Below are 17,575 nucleotides of genomic sequence, written 5' to 3'. Positions count from 1 at the left end.
CACATTCCGGACCCCTTCGGTGAAGTTCTTCTACATGTCAGACTCATCATCATCATATCAAAATTAAAAAAAAAAACTAAATTCATTTATTTTAAGTAGGCCTTATATAAGCACTTTTGAAACGTCAAGTGTGTAGTGACTCTACCACCGGTTCGGAAGGCAGATTCTATCGAGAAGAAGCCGGCAAGAAACTCAGCAGTTGCTCTTTTCCAATATCAACAATTTACATTTTACATTTTAAAATTCATTTTTCTATCTTGTGAGAGATGAAAGCAGAGCTGGGTGCTTCCAAGCAACCTTGTCATTAAGAAATTCATCAATTTTATGATAACCTCGCTGTAATAAATGTGTTTTAACACATTCTTTAAACTTATGCATTGGTAGGTCCAAAATTACCTTAGGAATCATATTATAAAAGCGTATACTCAATCCCACAAATGACTTCTGCACCTTTCGCAGACGATATGCAGATGTCACTAATTTATGACCATTTCTTGTAAGTCGACTGTTTATATCCACTTTTTGTTTGTAAAGACTAATATGTTGTCTTACAAATACTATATTGTTATAAATACATTGTGAGGCTACCGTAAGTATACCTAAAATCAACCCATTACCGTTCCACTATAGCACACGAGTCTCCTCCCACAATGGAATGGGTTTAAGGCCATACCACGTAGTCTACCACGCGGATTGGTGGACTCCACACATCTTTGAGAACATTATGGAGAACTCTCAAGCATGCAGTTTTCCTCGCGATATTTTCCTTCTCCGTTGAAGCAAGTGGTGTTTTAATTACTTAAAACGCACATAACTATGAAAGTTAGAGGTGCGTGCTGGGGTTCGAACTCGGCCCCCGGAAAGTAAAGTCGAGCGCCTAACCCACTGTTCGGCTTCTATCAGACTCATTTCAATTAACAGGATTTTGCCTTATGCACTGTGGTAATTCCTCTTTATTTTTCGTGTTTAATAAGATTGATATCTTGCTTAAGGATTAAGCAAAAACAGGCGGTTAAGCTTATATTTCATCATCTTGTGAGATCATTATCAAACGTCAAGAGCAACTTATCATCGAGCCGATATTTTTAATAAACACTTTATAGGTTTTTGTATCACATAAAAACTCAATTTGTATATTTCACATTAACTTGTGAACTTAACCAACAAAAAATACGTCAAGCAATTATGTAACAACACAGATTAATCAAAGTTACTTCAAATCTTACAACCATTTATCTTCAAATATACACGAAATTCCGTTTAGTCTGTGATATATTTAATAAAAATTTACATAAAGGAAACTCGTCTCTACGGGACCACGGTCAAACTATTGTAAGCGAAGCCTCATCCTATGACACGCTGGAATTTTTATTAATAAATGTCATTATACAATGAAATTCTTCCCTATATGTTTAGACCTAATATTTAATCGCCGACACACATTTTATCTTTTTTACTTATACGTTGTCGCTAACTATAGTATTCATAAGAGGAAAAAAACGGCAGGCGATGAAGAAAGCTATGCTCAGAGTATATCTACATGATCCAATCAGAAATGCGAAGAACCAGATAGCTCAGCGAGTCACGATACTGAGCCATGATACCATGGGCGGGTAACGTGGAGAACCGATGGATCCCGACTCGGTGGACGGATGTCATCAAATTAGTCGCAGCGAGCCGTAAGACGCAAACGGCATAAGACTGTGTAATTTGACATAAGCAGTGGACGTTCATGCCGTAAAGCGGTGATACTTTCAGTTATATGCGATTTTTAGCAATTAAATATCACTTGCTTTAACGGTGAAGGAAAACATTGTGAGGAAACCTTGCATGCCTGAGAGGTTTCCATAGTGTTCTGAAAGGCGTGTGACCAATACCAACTACTTACATAGCACTGGTCTCCTCCCAAAATGAGAAGGGTTTAGGCCGTAATCCACCACGCTGGCCCAGTGCGGTAGTGCGTTTAGTGCGGCTTCACACGCCTTTGAGAACATTCTGGAAAACTCTCAGGCATGCAAGGTTTCCTCACGATGTTTTACTTCACCGTTAAAGCAAGTGATAAAATTAAAATTAAAATCAAGTTGTGGGCTGGTGATGGGTTGTTAAGATGATGATGATGAGAGAAGATGATGTAAACTTTTTTTTTATGAAATTGGTTACGAACCAGAATATCGGACATCGCTCAACGAGCTGAAACCTGAAGTGCCAGTGGGCAGTCCACATAGTTTGGAGAACCGATGGCCTTTCGTGTCGCGATCTGATGTAATGGCGACCTCGCATCGGAAAACGCAGGGCTTCTAGTCCCAATGGCAGAAAATTCCTATAAAACACCTATGTCCACCAGTTGATATCAGTAGAGATCTTGTTAGCAATAAGGTCGCCTATTGTAGCTGTACTGTACTATATTTATAATGCAGAAAAGAGCTGTACGGTCAATATATAAACTTAAATCACGCGAATCCCTCCGTGAGAAGTTTAAAGAAATAGGCATACTTACTGTAGCTTCACAATATATTTATAATAATATAGTATTTGTAAAACAACATATTAGTCTTTATAAACAAAACGTGGACATAAACAGTCGACTTACAAGAAATGGTCATAAATTAGTGTCATCTGCATATCGTCTGCGAAAGGTACAGAAGTCATTTGTGGGTTTGAGTATACGCTTTTATAATATGATTCCTAAGGTGATTTTGGACCTGCCAATGCATAAGTTTAAAGAATTTGTTAAAACACATTCATTACAGCGAGGTTACTATACAATTAATGAGTTTCTTAATGACAAGGTTGCTAGGAAGCACCCGGCTCCGCTTTAAGCTCTCACAAGATAGAAAAATGAATGTTAAAATGCAAAATGTAAATTATTGATGTTGGAAAAGAGCAACTGCTGAGTTTCTTGCCGGATTCTTCTCGTTAGAATCTGCCTTCCGAACCGGTGTCAGAGTCACTACAAACAGGCAGACTTGACGTTTCAAAAGTGCTTATATTAGGTCTACTTGAAATAAATGAATTTTTTGAACTGTTTTAGTGTATAATTAAGTGTAGGTATTAAATAAAATAAAAATGGACGTCCATCAGTTTTTTTCTATAGTAATAATTGATGGAGATGGCCCGCCTGATTTAACTAGATCACTATCGCCTGTAAATAAGGTAAAACTTTCTAGGGCATGCTTGAAGCCCGTCCGTGCAACATGCCGCCCTGGGTCCATGAATTGAGCCGTAGGTGTTAAGCTCAATGTACTTTTTATTACACCGGCAACCACGCCCTTCAGACCGGAAACCAGCGTTGCATAGGCGGCAAAAATAAGCATGTCGATAGTAGGTACTTCCCCGGACGAAATCTGCCAGGAAACTCTGCTACTACAAAACATAACCAAAACGATTAGTTAAGATTATGATAACGATTGTAAGTAATAGATAAATGTTACAGTAATTTTATAAAGTGGGTAAATAACCAAAGTTTTGATAACTATATTTTATTAAATTGATTAGGATTTTACAAATGCCCTAATCTTATATCTTTAAACGAGAAATTCTTGTATATATCCAATAATATATTGGAATCTCGGAATCGGCTCCAACGATTTTCATGAAATTTAGTATACAGGGGGTTTCGGGGGCGATAGATCGATCTAGCTAGGATTCATTATTAGAAAATGTCATTTTATTCGTGTTTTATCGAAAAATATATGGGAGGGGCTTAGATATATAAGGAATGGTAGGCGGGTAGGGGTACGAAAGGTATAAAAGGCTACACATTTGGCTAATTTTTCACTCAACAATTATTCATTGTATAGTCAACATCTCCTGAGGATGCTCCGGTTTCGGACCGAAACGTACGTAGAGGGTACATTGCCGGGGATCTGTTTGGTGTGGAGTATACGGATTGAAGAAGTTATAAATTACACCATGCAGGTTCTCCTGCTGTTCGCGGAGTAGGTATAGCAAATTAAGCTTAATCTTCATAATATATATAATTGAAATCACGGAATCGGCTCCAACGATTTTCATGAAATTTAGTAAACAGGGGGTTTCAACAGGGGGCGATAAATTGATCTAGCCAGGATTCATTAATATTGGAATCTCAGAATCATTTATCTTGGACATACGACTATTTTTTTAAGTCGACTCATTCGCGGACGAAGTCTCGCGGGTCCGCTAGTAATTATTAATTAGAAAATAGATAGTTTTCAAGAAATTATTAAAATAAAATTTAATAATAACCAATGTTCAAGACATTGAGTTGTTGGGTATTTTGATATTAATACGCCTGCATTATCGATACACTCCAGTCCTACATGAACTCGAACGATGCAAAGATACCTCCCGGTGTCTTAGTCGTTTATCATAAGTTCATATTCCAGAAGTACAGAACTCTGATCTTAAAATAAAAATACACACACTTGATATCGTTTGTTTGAAAATCGACGGAACCTTAACGGATGTTTGTCTAAAATAAAGCCTTAGATGTTTTTTTGTATAGTCCGCCGACCACGTCACGTAATATAAATTCGCGGTTTGGATGTTAAGCTGACACACCTTTCTTCAACATCCTGCTCGTAGCATGACGTTATATTATAAGTAGGTAATTCCGAAAAATAACTTGGAAACTCCTTGGAACCTAGTACGCCCGTTCTACATATACTTACATAATGTTTATAACGTGTCTTATTTAGAATAGAATAGAATAGAAAAACTTTATTGCAACACAACACAATAGGAAAAACACAAGGAAAGCAGTAATAGTACTTGGTGCTATTACTGCACCAAGTACTATTGGTGATAATTTACTTTTAGTGATAAGGTGCAAAGGCGGCCTTATCACTAAAAGTAAATTTTTAAAAGCAACCTGAGCTTGCGAATCCGATAAAAAAATTTAAAGTGGGTGGTGCATAAAGGGATGTTAAAAAATTAAAATAAACTTACATGGACATAAATAAATATACTAAGACAATACACACATCGCCACCTAGCCCCAAAGTAAGCGTAGCTTTGTGTTATGGTTACTAAGATGACTGATAAATATTTTTATGAATAATATACATAAATAAATAGCACTATACATATAAACACCCAGACACTGAAAAACATTCATGCTCATCACACAAACATTTTCCAGTTGTGGGAATCGAACCCACGGCCTTGGACTAAGAAAGCAGGGTCGCTGCCGTCTGTGCCAGTCGGCCATCAAATCATGTCAGTATAGGTAAAAAATTGACAATTTATGTGTGTTCTATAGACTCTATAATGGGGAATGTTCTGAAGAGTTGTTTGCGTTGATACCTTCTTCCCTGTTCTCTGACCGCACCTCACGCCGTTGAAATAAATTCCACCCTCATCATCTGGATGCCTGGTATTCTTCTACTGTTCGAAATACCAGATCATTTCTACCGCGCACTTGCAAATTATGGAACAATCTCCCATCTGATGTGTTTCCTCAAAAATACAATCTAGGGTTATTCAAGGGGCGGATAAACAAATTCCTTAATAGCCGGCAACGCATCGGTGGCTCCTCTGGTGCTGCAGATGTTTATGGGCGGCGGTGATTACTTATCATCAGGTGACCCACTTGCTCGTTTGCCCGCTATTAATATTTAAAAAAAAAAATGTCAATTCATTTCGCCAATCCATGTCATAGGAATATCAAGAGCTCAATTTTAACTACCCTTCCTCTTTAAACTTTAAAGAAATTAATTATAAAATAATCCTTTATTCTAATCAAAATTGCGTAATAGAATTTGATTTAGGCATATACCATTATAAATCTTTTAAGGGTTGCCTGAACTTTTAAGAGTTCTTGATTCGAATATTGAGTAATCCTCTCAAAACCGGACCCAGTTTGTAGCCGTGCTGATGAATAAGTCACAGTTGAAAAACAGTGCTGGTTTGAAACGCACGTGTTCGTTATTTCTACGATCAAAACCGTACTCGATTGCGTAGTTCGGTAAACTTTGGGTTATTGTGTTGGTGTTTTCTTGGTTTTATATGTGAATATTTGTGCGGTGTTTTTTTTTATATTTGTGGAAAGCTTGTCGTGCTATACGAAAATAGTAAGTAAAAAGTTTGCATTAGATCTATAGTCTTCAGTTATTCGATTGTAGTTTATATGATTTTATTATTTATATTATATCGTCAGAGTTTGTTTCGATATTAAACAAAAAATATCCGGGAGCTATTTGTTTTCAATTTCCAGAGTGTAATTATAATGTAATGAATATAATAATGTGTCCAGATGCAAGCTATATTTGTGCGAAATACAATAGAAATCGTTACTGTATATTATTAAACTGTTTCGTTTTTATAATTTTGGGATGTATGTGGATATTTGTGCTAGTTTTTTGATATAAATACCCGTTATAATAAAACTGTTTATTTCAATTTGAATTATATATCGTAGTGTATTATTTCACCACTTTTTCCGGCGATTTAATAAAATATTATAACACAAAAGCTGCTATTGCGCTTTAAATTTGATAGATTCTCTCACGTACTTTTTTGTGTTGAAAGTGAGTATTTAAATCATGTAGTACATAATTCTTATGTACCTATTATCAGTTTTCGCAGCAAACGCGCGCGTAATGAATTTTATAAGTAAAATTTTGATGTTGGGTTATTATTGCAATTTTCTTAAGGATCTCCATTTTTTTAAAGTAAATTATAGCCTATGTTACTTCGTGATAGTTTAGCTTTCTTTCGGCGAAGAAATGGTTAAAATCGGGACAGCATTTTCGGGGCCTATTGGGTACAAATAAATAAAAAAAATGTTACCTCTTTATAGAAATAGTATAAAACACCATAAAAATTATAAAAAAGGATTTTAAATTAATAAAATTGATATTTCCTCCAAATGTAGGTAACAACACTATAAAAATTATTAAAAAAAAAAAAATACTAATAGTATAGATGAAAAACGATCAAGCTAACCTATAATGCAGAAAAATTAAAAAACAATAAAAATCTCTTTGAAGTGGCGCGGCCGGTTTCGGAGGTTTGTTTGATATCTAGTTATTTTTACGTTCTTACATTTGATTAATTAAAAAAAGAAAGTTCTGATATTGACCATCTGTAGTACGTAACTTCATAACACCGAAAGTTGTTTCACATCACTATTCCCAAAATAGAGATGTCGAAAGATCGCTAACGCAAGAAACGATAGTGTTTATTTAATACGAACCATTCCGAGCGTAGAATTAATTAGAAATTCGAAAGATGTTTTATTTCTTAAAGGGCTTCTATTGAACTTGGCGCTTTTATCTCGCCGCGGCAAACCTCCATGGTGATATAACAGTTGAACCAAATATACACGAGTAAGTACTATTTAAAGCATCGAAGGCCGCTACGTTTATTGCTATTAACTTTTCGTAAAGAGTTAAATCGGAAGTATAAATTCAAAATTCAAATATAATTCAATAATTATAATAACGTTTAATTCAGATAAAAATCCATAGCTACGACAATTACAATTATCTTATTTACTACTAGCTGTTGCCCGCGACTTCGTCTGGGTTTGATTTTGTTTTTTGATGTGGCAATTTAGCTATGTAGTTCTAAAAAAAATTGAAGTATTTAGTATCGCTAAGCCTTAAATGAGGGGTTTGCTGAGGAGTTCTGTCCTCTATCTCCAACCACATTCATCAGATCTACACAAAGTTTGGGCAAAATTAAACACATATTACAATCTCTATAGTACAAAAATGATTATTTTAATCGGTTATAATTTAACGGAGTTATGGTGTAAAATCGTCAAACCCTTTCATCCCCTCCCCAAAGGAACCGAGCTTAATTTCTGGATAAAAAGTATCCTATATTACTTCTAACACTTCCAAGAATATGTGTACAAAGTTTCATGAGGATCGGTTAAGTAGTTTTTGCGTGAAAGCGTAACAAACAAACTTACATTGACATTTATAATATTAAGTAGGGATAGGGATAGGGATAGGGATAGGGATAGGGGACGTCCAAATATTGAGGTAAATTAAAAAGCATAATATTAAGTATAATGTCATTATAGGTAATTAGTTATATATATATCTAGTCAAATATGTTACGAATGCTTATTATTTTTTGGCACTTAAGACATGAACTCCTCAAATTGGCTTAACACAGGGTGGCATGTTGCTGGACGTACTCCTCGCATGCCATGTGATCTGTTGCTATGTTTATTCGCGAATGTGACCACTTACCATCAGGTGAGCCTACTTGCCCGTCAATAATTACTTACAAAATAAAATATAAATGATCAAAGCAGCCTTTGCCTTGTAACCCATATCAAAGGAGAGCCATAAAATAAAGTACCTAGGTAATCAGTTTTATTGGGCCAATACCCGCGGGAACTCATATAAGGAATAAAAAGGATAATAAATGTCCTGCGCCATCCTTTCATGTCCCTACCTACTAGTCTCTACCTTTATTGAAAAGTCCGATAAATATTCATCATTACCATGAGTCAGCCTATTTCCGTCCCATTGCTGGGTCTCTTTTATAGGATACAGGATTTTCGAGCCCACCAACTCGCAATAGAGCAGGTGGGTTTAACCACTCTGCTTCACACACTCTACATCCCATAACCCATAACACAAGCTACGCTTACATTGGGGCTAGATGGCGATTGTCTATTATCGTAGTATCTTTATTTATTGTATCTATGTTATTCTTTGCATAAAATCTCTTATCTTTGACCATATTTCTGACTAAATTATTGTAGGCTTTACACGTTTCAGTAAAGTTTTCACTATAGAAAAAGAAGATATAAAGTTACTTGCATCTAACAAAAATTTCAAGCATGTTTTTCTTCGTAATGTACTTTATTTGTTTGTATGTTTTTTTTTTTTAATTTAAGGATAAAATAAAGAATGCATAAATAATACATAAATAAGCTTAATGGTAGAAAAAAATTGTAATTAGGTTTTTGCTAATATTTCCTATGTTTAAAAAGTACTATAATCGCACGCCTCATAAGCGAAGCTGAGGTTTGTGCGTTTTACTGTCAGTTTACGCACACCGAGTGTTTCTCCAACTTCAAATGTCACTTTTTTATGCTTTATTGCTTTTATAGGTGAATATAAATAGACAAATGTTGAGAAAAACACTATTTTTAACACTCATGATATTTTACTCATGATTTTCCAACAATTTTTTTCTAAGATGAATTATCAGTAACTTGGACCCATTAAAATCTAGACCATATTCCATACTGCCATCGCTAAAACAGTATTATAGTAAAATTGTTAACGTTTTATTTCAAAATTATAAATGTATTTTTAGGAAGTTAAACATAGTCAAAATAAAACTGTCATTTTAAGGTAATATATTTTAAGAATATCCCTTATTCAAGTATTTATGTTAAAGGGTTAAAGCACACACTACAGAGTGGGCAAACAAGCGAAGTGCGAACGTTTACTTGCTAAATTCAATTTAGAACTTAATGACTCTTCTACGCCAATTGGACACAATTTACTTATCCAATATTGCGTTAACTAAGGTTTTTTTTTTATTTATTCCAAACGAACATACATTTGCTTTTTAATCTATATAAATATAAGAAACTAGCGTACCCAGCCCGCTTCGCCGGGCTAGATTTTGCTTTGTTTTATTTAAACAATAAACTTACATCGTTAAATTTTTAATTTAAGTCTCATAATATATTAAATCATTTTTTTCTCTCCGTATTCATTCTCTTCTATTCTCTTCTCGAGCGGGTGAAGATCATTATCTACACCCATGTACACCCAACAATAGAATATCATCATAGTAAATAAAAACTGTATTTGACAGTTCAAAAATAGAAGTGCTCCGATCGTCACCAAACTTTACAGGATTACTCGCCAGGTCAATCCGGAGATTCCGTGAATGTTTCATTGAAATCGGTCCAGCCGTTTCGCAGCCTATACGGAACATACCCACACACGTTCTCTTTTATATATATATATATATATATAAAAGATTTCCACCAATATCTCTCTCTCACTCATCACGATGTCTCTGGAACCATAAGGCGTAGAGACCTGAAAGGATATTGCCCATTTTATTAGGAGCTATTGGCCCCTAATGACGTTATGATATGTCACGGTGGTTTAAATTTTATTGCGTGGAAAAACAATTGTCTTTCAAAATTCTGCAATCTATTTTGTTTTATTCACCCAGGTTAAAGATGAATCTTTTTGCATAGAAATTTCGTAAAATTTTTTCGTTTTGACAAATTCCTTGAGTCCCATTTTTCCACTTCAGAGCACGAAACCAATGGCAAGGAGAACGTGGACCAAGATTGTCAATTTTATCATTCAAATAATTTGTTCTACTATCGTACTTAAAACCGGACAAATGTTTAGAAGTCTTAGATTTAGATTTTGATCTCTTTTCATGATATTTGGCAGTAGCTGCTCGATTGACGTGTGGATTTTTTTCGTTGTTAGCCTTGTGAATTTTTTTCACTACATCAGGATGAGTACGTACGAGTACGGTACGTTTGAGTGGCTTGTAGATATGAAGTATATATTGTTTTGTTTTATATAAATGACTAGCGTATCCAGCCCGCTTCGCCGGGCTAGATTTTGCTTTGTTTTATTTAAACAATAAACTTACATCATTAAATTTTTAATTTAAGTCTCGTAATATATTAAATCATTTATTTCTCTCCGTATTCATTCTCTTCTATTCTCTTCTCGAGCGGGTGAAGATCACTATCTACACCCATGTACCCAACAATAGAATATCATCATAGTAAATAAAACTTGTATTTGACAGTTTGACAGTTCAAAAATAGGAGTGCTCAGATCGTCACCAAACTTGACAGGATTACTCGCCAGGTCAATCCGGAGATTTTCTCTTTTAAATATATAAATAGATAGATAAACATTTATATCATTTTTTTTTAACAGTATAAATTATAAAAGAAAAGCAATAAATACACAAAAAATTGGTTGCCTGTAAAGTCGGTATACGGGCGAAAGTTTTACGTGACAACGACTTTGAGTGGTAAAATAATTTTAATGTGAATATTCATTCGTATAGTAGGAAGAAGGATGAAATAATAGTAACAATTTAAAACATTTATTTATACAAAGAATTATATTTAAAACATTAATTTATACAAAGAATCTCGCACTGAATTTCATATTAACAAAATTTTATTTTTACCTTTACACATACATACGTATTTATATACAAATATACATACAATAACTTGCAATACATTTGCGTACAATGAAACAGCGTTTACTACAAAGGGACGCGTGCCTTTCACTTTTTATGTCTGTCTCTCTCGCTCTTAGGCGGGCTAACCATGCCCGAGTGGAAGGGACGCGTGCCTCTCACTCGCTCTCATTGTGAGCGCATAACGTGAGCGGAGCGTAACGCAGTTTCTTGAAGTGTCACCCGGCAAACCAATTTATAAGACGTTGTCACGTCAAAACCACTCCTACGCTTGTGAGGTTTTTGATAAACCAAGCAACAGGCGGCCGTCAGGGCTCCAGAGTAAGAACCTCATAATACACGTCGTTTCAAGAATAACTGCCCTCTGTATACGTCCCTTGATCCAACAACCAAGCGAAAGCTTCTTAAGATGTTGGTCGAAGCTTTTCGCGAGAAGACCATTGATTATTTTATTTATTATAAATAATAATAAATAAAATAATCAATGGTCTTCTCGCGAAAAGCTTGTATGTATTCTTGTTACATATATTTATTATGCGTAGAACCTTACCCTTCTTCTTGATTTCATTTCCTTTGGTAGGTTGCCTGGTAGAGATAACTTATAAGCGATAAGGCCGCCTTTTATACCCTTTTTTTTCTTTGAATTGTGTATGTTATTGCTTCGTGTATGAAGTACAATAAAGTATTTAAATTTTTAATTCTATTTCATTTAGACAAGGATACAGTTAGTTAGATAGACAAATAACCCTCTATCTAAACTTTTGCATATAAAATATTAATATGGATACAGTTTATCGAACAGACTTAGCTCTGCTGCATACGCGGTTAAAACATGCGTCATAATATGTCTATCAATTGAATAGATGCAGGCGTAACTTTGCGGAATTGCATGATTTATTATGAAAATTAAGCTTAATTTACTATACTCCGCGGAAGCCAGGAGAAGCTTTAGAAGGTGGTTTGTTAGTCAGTTAGGCCAGAAATATAGATTATACTCTGGAATAGCACATAAAAAAAGCCTTTTGATTCTTGAATGAATTAATGAATGAATATACAATAATATTATTGTAAACCACAAAAAGTACATAGAAAAAAAAAAAATGTAACAAAACGATATAATAGCGATTTATTCCAGGCAACCACTGGCGAAGATAAAAAACAGATACATAAAATAGTTCTTGCTTACACTACATACGTTACATTGCAATACGTACCTATTAGTTACGCTAAGCCCAAACCTACTCTAATCGGTTACGCGACATCGTACCGGAACGCTAAATCACTTGCCAGACCACACCAGCCATGGCCGTAGCATCCCACTAGACCAGACCAGAGAAAATTCAAAAATATATTTTCCCCCGCCCCGAAACAAACCCGATATCCTCCACTTATAATAAATACCACAGCGTTCACCACTAGACCAGTCTGAGGTCGTCAAAACAGAAGGTATATTTTGACATGGCAGTAAGAGATTAACTCAATTAAACCTATCAAAATGAAAAGCGTACGAAGTCACGGGCAACAACTAGTTATTTATATGCAGGTCCACAGCTGCGTTAGAGGCTGCAAACAAACAGTGACAAACAGACAAAGCAATCAACCAAGGATTTTCATATACCTTGCGGCCATAGATAATGTTATGAATTATTATGTCGTATTATCTGTAATTGCTGCAGTGTCTCTAATAGCTTAAAACCAGTATAACTACGTATTAAAAAACGCTTGTTACATTACTTTATGTATTAAAACGACCTACAATTCTATTGTGACACTGTTCCCACATAACCTATAACTTGGCATCGTTCCCCAAAATAACGTGTCCTTAATTATACATCAATTTTTCCAAAAAAGCGATGATAGCCTAGCGGTTAGAGTTACGGCCTTCCTTGTGAGGGGACCGAGTACGATCTGTCATAATTTAAACTGTAGACGGCCCATTGGTGCAGTTTGCAGCGACCCTGCTTTCTGAGTCAAAGGCCGTCGGTTCGATTCCCACGACTGGAAAATGTTTGTGTGATGAACATGAATGTTTTCAGTGTCTGGGTGTTTATCTGTATATTATAAGAATTTTATGTATATTATTCATAAATATATTCATCAGTCATCGTTGTACCCATAACACAAGCTACGCTTACTTTGGGGCTAGATGGCGATGTGTGTATTGTCGTAGTATATTTATTTATTTAACTTAAGCAATTAAAATATCACTTGCTTTAACAGTGAAGGAAACCTGCACATTTGAGAGTTCTCCAAAACGCTCTCAAAAGTGTGTGAAATCAACCAGTCTACAATTACAGTATATGGCGATGTGTGTATTGTCGTAGTATATTTATTTATTATTATTTATTAATTGGCCAGCGTAGTAGATTACGGCCTAAGCTCTTATATTTTTTTTAAATTGACACACTAAGCACTTTATTTTTATATTTATTTATTAATTATATTATGTACTCTTGATATATTTGTATACACTACTTTATGTATTAGTATGCAGTTATTCGCATGTATGTATTTTAATTTACCGCCAGTAGTCTATTCTCTTCTTCGTTTTTCCTAATTGAAAGGTTGCCTGGCAGAGATTGTTATTAGGCGATAAGGCCGCCTTTTGTATTCTACTTCTTTCTTTATGTTTCGGTTTTTATTATAATTTTTATATGTTTATGTTGTGGTATACAAATAAACAGTTTAATAATAATAATAGTTTCGTTTCAGTCAATGGTCTTCTCGCGAAAAGCTTCGACCAACATCTTAAGAAGCTTTCGCTTGGTTGGATCAAGGGTCGGATACAGAAGGCAGTAGTCCTTGAAACGGCGCGTATTGTGAGGAGGTTCCTCACTCTGGAGCCCTGACCGCCGGCTGCTTGGGCATTCAAAAGCCCCGCAAGCGGAGGGTGGATGTTTTTTTTTTTTATAAATTTTTAATGGTGTTTTTTATTTTATTTGTAAGCATTGTTAAGAATTTAAAAAAAAAATGAAAAATAATAAATGATAGATGATAATAATAGTAAAAATTGACAAGCAACACCTCATGTGTTGTTATTACGCATTACCACGCCCTTCAGACGGGAACAATGCTGCTTAGCGGAAGAAATAAGCATGACGAAAGTACTTCTCTGGACGAGCTCTGTCACAAAAAGCTTCACTACTATCATACTGAGACCCAAGCCCAGTGGTGGGCCCGTAATGGGTTGATAATGACGATAATAATAGTATTTATAACCTCTAGGTGTTTTGTTAGTTTGACTGTTTCGTCTGTGTTTATATCAGTTATCTTTGTCATCGCTCGAACAAATGGATTATGAGGATTTCTTAATCACAATAGCTCTCATAGGTACCATCACTTTGTTCCCTACAAAATGATTTAGATAGATAGATAAATTCTTTATTGCACACAATAAACATATTATATTTTGAAAACATAAATACTAGAAAAATAAAAATGCGCAAAGGCGGTTTTATCGCTTTAAGCGTTCTCCTCCAGACAACCCTTAATGAAAGAAGAAAAGGATTATGGAAACACGATAGTGCAATTTTAAAAATATGTCTTAACTACATACAACAATAATACACAAATAGCTGATACAAATACAAATTATATAGAAATAAATACATACAATATAAATATATATATATACATATATACAAATACATACACAGCAAATATATAAGATTATGACTCCGTAGATAAATAATATTCTTTTAAACGACTTTTGAAAATGCTTTATGATTTAGACCAGATTTAGACTGTCTAATGTCTCTTGTCAATCCATTCCAGAGTATAACCTCCTTGACTATAAAAGAATTTCCATACGCTTGATTTAAATTCTGTTCATTCATTGATAGTTATCTAAGCTTGGATATTAGAGTTTTGACTCACATATTAAGACAATTCCTTTGTCTATAAATATACCTTGTGTAGAGTCAATATTTTATCTTTACTCATCACGTCGAGTCCTGTTCCCTTAGTACAAGTCTTGCTAGGTCGCAATCGAAGAGTCGTTTTCGAGCATGCAAATCGGAGTAAAATGGATCTTATCTGCATTGATATTAAGCTCAGATTTGCCTACAATTCCTTAGCTCGGGCTTTAGACAGAACGCTTGTAAAACAAAAAACAGAAGTACAGGATTTGCGACTCTACAAAAAGGATTATAAAGCCTATTTTACTTTCACGACCCAGAGCGGAATATGCAAAAACGACTAGTCGATTTTACGCATCAATATTTTATCTTTATTCATCACGTCGAGTCCTGTACCCTTAGTACAAGATTCGCAAGGTCGCAATCGAAGAGTCGTTTTCAAGCATGCAAATCGGAGTAAAATGGATCTTATCTGCATTGATATTAAGCTCAAATTTGCCTACAATTCCTTAGCTCGGGCTTTAGACAGGACGCTTGTAAAACAAAAAAACCGAAGTACAGGATTCGCGTGTCTACAAAAAGGAACATAAAGCCTATTTTACTTTGACGACACAGAGTTTGACATTCGAAAACGACTAGTCGATTGTAAGAGAGCAAATAGTAGTACTAAGGCTCTGTAACACATGAAATTCGATTTAAACGTATTCAATATATCGAGTTTAGTACGTGACTGTACAACATCAACACTGCATATTAATCGAGCTTGAGGTTTTGCTTTACTACGAACTTTTTGCTTACACAACTACCTGTATAAGCACCTACCTGTAATTTTGAAGTTTAGTGGAATATTCAACGGTAGAACAAGCGGCCGTAGGTTCTTTTCGATCCAAAGATAGCTTTGGCCGATCTGGTTTGGTCAGTATAAAGTATCGAGTTTTCACAATGCAAGAGTGGTGACGGCAGATCAGATTACAGTTTTCATCGCTCTTTCCACGAATGTCATTTATTTATTTTTAATTCAATCAGTACGGTAAACACCAATTGCACTAATTGAATACATAGTAAATTAAATTATACAAATTGAAAAGAAATAAAAATAAAACAAAAAAACATAAATATAAAATGATAATAAAAATAACGTTACAAATTTCGATAGTTATACCTACTAGTAACTATGCTATGTTCTTGCACAATCAAGTTAAGTTAAGAACATGGTGCTACATTCCTCACTACTCTAGGCAATTTTTAACAACGGTATTCCAAGGCGGTATCATACGAGGCGACTAAGGGCAATGGAGATTGGGCAGGAGCCTCCTGAGTGCTACTACTACTGTCTTCTGCGACTACCAACCCTTCTGCCTAGCGTGGTGACTATGGGCACAACCTTTCGCACGGGAGAGGCCTTCAAGCAGTGTACTGTTAAAGACTATTGATGAAGTATTGAATTTTTCAGTCTAGAATTTCCCAGTACTAACTCGGAGTTAGGATATTGGTGTTATCAACCCCTTTGCCAAACCAGCTATCGCCCGCGGCTTCGTACGCGGTATTTCGGGCGCACCAAGCTACTGAAGGAGGCGCCACTGACGCGCGCACTCCGTACCCTCAATGTGATAGCCAAGAAGACGGATTTATTTTGTTGCACTCTGAGTGAACTCACAAATATAGCGATTTGGATTTTATCATATACACTATAGTTATATATATTATTAAAATTTACATAACATGCTGCATTGTCGTATTAGGATAACTTTTTCCTGTAATGACAAAAATGTAAGATGGGAATAAATAAATAAATAAATAAATTTTCGTTTTCCTGAATCCTGCGAGAATCGTAAATTTTCCCGAGATAAAAAGCGGCATATATGTTAATCCAAGGTATAATCTATGTCCATTCCAAAATTCAGTCAAATTAGTTCTGTAGTTTTTGCGTGAAAGAGTAACATATATCCGTACATCCATCAATACAAAGTTTCGCATTTATATTAGTGGGATAACATTGGCCATCCAACCTGCAACCACTCAACGTATACAGTGGCGTGCACAGGTTTTTTGACCAGGGTATGCATAAAGCAGGTACATGGCATAAAATGGAAAAACTCCCATCCAATACGGGTTATACAAAATAATTTGGGTATGCAGTGCTTTTGTGCATGTATGGAGTGCACGCCACTGAACGTATATAAGTAACGCAGACGGCCTATTTTGAAAGATAGAAAGATAGAAAAATATCTTTATTAATATAATTTATGCTACACATGACAATTTGCAATATCTTACGTGCTAATAAGATTAATTACATTGCTACTAGAAGCTTCTATTACATCAACAGTAGCCACAGGATTACGCTAGTCATGTGTGGCAGAACCTAGTAAAAGGCCCCTGCTCAACATTGTTCTACATAACCTGCCAGGCAAAACCACACCTATTAAAAAATAAAATTCGCTTGCTCTAAGTTCATAAATATATCGGATCGGACAGCGGATTTTTGTAATATAAACATTGTATTTATATCGTATATCTTTGCGCCATAACAAGATCCTGTGAGACATTACACTAAGTATGCA

The sequence above is a fragment of the Pararge aegeria genome, chromosome 19 (genome assembly GCF_905163445.1).
Source record: "Pararge aegeria chromosome 19, ilParAegt1.1, whole genome shotgun sequence".
Lineage (NCBI taxonomy): Eukaryota > Metazoa > Arthropoda > Insecta > Lepidoptera > Nymphalidae > Pararge > Pararge aegeria.
Note: the sequence above shows the minus strand (reverse complement) of the source record.